Source organism: Bubalus bubalis, chromosome 6 (genome assembly GCF_019923935.1).
Source record: "Bubalus bubalis isolate 160015118507 breed Murrah chromosome 6, NDDB_SH_1, whole genome shotgun sequence".
Classification (NCBI taxonomy): Eukaryota; Metazoa; Chordata; class Mammalia; order Artiodactyla; family Bovidae; genus Bubalus; species Bubalus bubalis.
In genome coordinates, this window is record NC_059162.1 from 42,686,066 (window position 1) to 42,690,555 (window position 4,490).

Sequence of the window (4,490 nt, forward strand, 5' to 3'; positions counted from 1 at the left end):
CTGACCCAGAGATTGAACCCATATCTCTTGCAGCTTCTGCGTTGCAGGTGAATTGTTTACCACTGAGCCACCAGGGAAGCCCGCATTTTTGTTTGTTGTTGTTCAGTCATGTCAAACTCTTTGTGACCCCATGGACTGCAGCATACCAGGCTTCCCTGTCCTTCACCATCTCCCAGAGCTTACTCAAACTCATGTTGATTGAATCGATCCAACTCCACTTCTCTTCTCACCTTCAATCTTTTCCAGCATCAGTGTCTTTTCTAATGAGTCAACTCTTTGCATCAGGTGACCAAAGTATTGGAGCTTCAGGTTTAGCATCAGTCCTTCCAATGAATATTCAGGACTCATTTCCTTTAGGATGGACTGGATGGATCTCCTTGCAGTCCAAGAGACTCTCAAGAGTCTTCTCCAACACCACAGTTCAAAAACATCAGTTCTTCAGTGTCAGCCTTCTTTATGATCCAACTCTCACATCCATACATCACTACTGGAAAAACCATAGCTTTGACTAGACAGACCTTTGTAGGCAAAGTAATGTCTCAGTTTTTTTAATATGCTGTCTAGGTTAGTCATAGCTTTTCCTCCAAGGAGTACTTTTATTTACACATGTTCAAATAGGGATAATAGTATTTCAAGTGATTCACATGATTTTTATGATTATCAAATCAAAAGTGATGGTGTGAAATCTTTCTAAATATAAACAGCAAAGTGCTGTGTAAACAGCATGTAACAATATTAGAATATGGGCTTCACAGGTGGCACTAGTGGTAAAGAACCTGCCAATGCAGGAGACATAAGAACTGTGGGTTCAACCTCTGAATGGGGGAGATCCCCTGGAGGAGGGCGTGGCAATCCACTCCAATATTCTTGCCTGGAGAATCCCATGGACAGAGGAACCTGCTGGGCTATAGTCTACAAGTTTGCACAGAGTTGGACACAACTGAAGTGACTTAGCATGCACAGTATTAAAAAACAACACTAGTAAGTTCATTGTGACGAAGGACATTGTAATTGCTAAATCTTTTCAGCAGTGGAATGGATCTCCTTAGGAATTTACCAACTCCTAGTCACTGCAAGTTGTCAAGCAAGGTTGGGTGACACCTCCTAAAAATGTGCTAGAGGTCAAGTTTTGCTTCTATGAGATATTCAACTGGGTGACCATTAAGGTGCCCTCCAATGTCAAGATTTTGTTTCTGTGTTATCCATCCTTTCTATTCTAACTTAAGCAATCCCCTCATTGTCCATTTCAAAATTCTAAGCATTCTGATGCTGCTCTGGTTGGATCCTAAGAAGATTCAGGCATACTTCTCTCGGCTGGTTTCATAACCACCACGTTTGTAGCAAGTCTCTTTTAGGACTTCTAAATAATCCATTTGTTATGGGCCTCCCTGGAACTAAAGTCCCTCACTTTTTCTAACACATCTGAGGCAAATGACACTCTTAGTAGTAAGAGGGGCTCTTTAGGCAGTACTAATAAGTACCAATGAAAGAAACATCATATCCTGATGAGCTAAAATACCCCAATTAGTCTTACCATCTTATCCAATTTAAACATCCCATGTTCAAAGGTTAATTGAATTGTAGAAAGATTTTATAAAGATATCTCATATTTGTAAAGTGCTTTCTAATTTTTGTTAATTCTTTAATATGTTTTATCTCACGTGAGCCTTCTAACAATCCTCAGGGTGAGTATTTTTATCTTCATTAGATGGAGGAAGAAACTGAGAGTCAGAGAGGTAAACTGATCTCTCAAAAACACACAGCTAGGTAATAGGAAAGCTAGGACTAGAGTGAAGTTTTCTGATTCCCTGTTTAAATGCCCTCTCTGTGCTAGCACAGTTCAGTTCAACTGTGGACAATCTCAGTTCAGCTCAACCGTGGACTTTTTTTGGTCTTCCTGGACCTTTTTTGGCTGTCCAGGAAAGCCTTGGAGATAACGAAGTCATTACCTTTTCCTGGGATGTGTTATCATCAGATGCAAACTATTTTTATCCTTTTGCTTCTGATTTCACAGAACAAACTTTCCATTTCCAAATCACACTTAAAGTTCACTGCCCTGATTAGTAACTATATTTGTAAGAAGTAATGTTGTGAAGTAAATCAACTGATTTCAAAAATTCCCTCTGTATATTTTTGTTGGCTTGGAACATAAGCTGTGGAAATTCCAACGCTTTCATATAAAAAATTAGAAAACCCTGCCTGTGATTTGCCACATTATAGCTAAAGTAGGACTTAAGGAGAATATCCTGTTTTTGAAGACTTTGTGCCAGAATAAATACAATAAATACTAACTGGTTAAATGTTTAAAAAGAAAGTTGTAACAAAAATTTCAATGTCCTTATGGAGGTTAAAAACATTTTCTATATATTTCCTAAGTATGGTTTTTAAAAACCCAAAGGGAAATAAACAAGTAGGGAGAAATGCTGAATGTAAAAATGAAAGTATATAGCTTTAACCTGAAAGATTTTCCACTTAAAGGATTTGGGCGCCTAGGAATCAGTGGGTTCCGTCTTCTCCTCCAAACCAGGACTGAGGCCATCTTTGCTTCAGATGACAATAATCTTCTTAAGCCAGATGACACTGGCAGCCTGACGTTTTCCACGCCCCTCAGGATCCTGCAGGAGCAGTGATGAAATTGGCAATTTTATTTCAGGGATGTTCTTAAATTTTTTCAAGGAATTGCTACAACAACTTTTCCTTTTAGATTAGCAAACTGAACAGAACTTAGACGTAATGGTGCTGTGTAACTTATCTTCCAAGTAATCGATCCAGAAAGACCATTGTGAAAGTCTATCGGACAAAAGTTTCAAGGCCACAAAGGAGGTGTTTGTGTTGGAAGAGATGTGAAAATCATCTTATCCTGTCGTTCTCAACCAGAGTGGCGATCAGGTGAAGTGCTGCTCTTTGGCAATGACTTAAAAAAAAAAAAATTGATTAGATTGCAGATAATGCCTATGATGATCATCAGGCTTACTCACTTGCTTTCTGAAATGCTTTCCTGATTGAGAGTAAAAAGATGGAATTACAGTAAGTTTCCTGTGAGTTGCTCATAACCCACAGTCTATCTTATCTGCTACTGGTGAGTAAGACAACAGACATTCTGTTCATTATTATAGTTTTTGTAATTAGGGAGAAAAAAGTGGGCAATCATTTTTCCTGCATCCTTGGAAAATATTTACGGATTTCTCTCAAGTCTGAGTTTGTGAAAATGAAAATCATCCATCCTATACTGTGGTGGAGATAAATTGGAGTCCTTATGATGAAGCTCAACACCATCCAATGTTAAATGCAGGAGACAGTGACCACCGGAACCACAGATAGCAGCAGCAAACTGGAGTGGAACTCGAATTCTAAGTGAACTCTTTCTACTAGTCTCTGGTGACCTCAGAACATCTGCCTTTAGGATTGGTTACACATTAGAAATAAAGTAATTTTGAGTAGTTCCATTGAATATCAGCAAGAAAAAGGAATGCATGACCATTTTGAGAAGTACATAAAAATAATTCTTTAAGGATCAGACATACAAAGAAAGTAAAAGAAGAAAAGTTTACAGAACATAGCCATTTGATTTGTTGTAGAAAATAGAGTAACATCTAAAATATTACAAAGTGTAATATCTTGTAGGCATAATGTATCCTTTCTCTGTTGCCCCTGACAAGTCTGCTGCTAAGTCACTTCAGTCATGTCCGACTCTGTGCGACCCCATAGACAGCAGCCCACCAGGCCTCCCTGTCCCTGGGATTCTCCAGGCAAGAACACTGGAGTGTGTTGCCATTTCCTTCTCCAATGCATGAAAATGAAAAGTGAAAGTGAAATCGCTCAGTCGTGTCCGACTCTGTGGGACCCCATTGACTGCCGCCTACCAGGCTCCTCCGTCCATGGGATTTTCCAGGCAAGAGTACTGAAGTGGGGTGCCATTGCCTTCTCTGCTGTCTCATTAATTCCCACATTATCTTTGGGCAGCAGGTCCCATTTTACAGAACGTAAATGGTAGAGTGTTTCATTTTTCCAGAATTATATATTTGGAGGCAAGATGCTACTGCAAATCTTGATTCCACCACTTCTTTTTTGAGTAACCTGAGGGAAGTTACTTTGCCTCTCAGTGTAAAGATTTCCCCATCTATGAAACAGGATTAAAAAACACTCATCTAATAGGATTGTCTCAAGGGTTACATAAGATCCTGCAAATAGAATTAATAACACCTTTCACAGTAAACAGAAAATGCTCAATAGATACCAGCTACTCCAGAGAGAGGGGAGAACAAATCTGAACTCTGATTTGTGATATTTCTGTTGAATTCTTCTATAAACTGATGAGACACCATCCAAAATACACCAAGCATTTAAAATAATTTTTGGCCAAATTGTAAACCAGACTGTCGACAGTTTTGAACCATGCAGAGAGGAAGAGTGGAGAAATTGAGTGACTGTATATGAATTTGCCCTATTCTCCATCTTCTGTGTTGATGGTGTGTGTGTGGTGATTATTA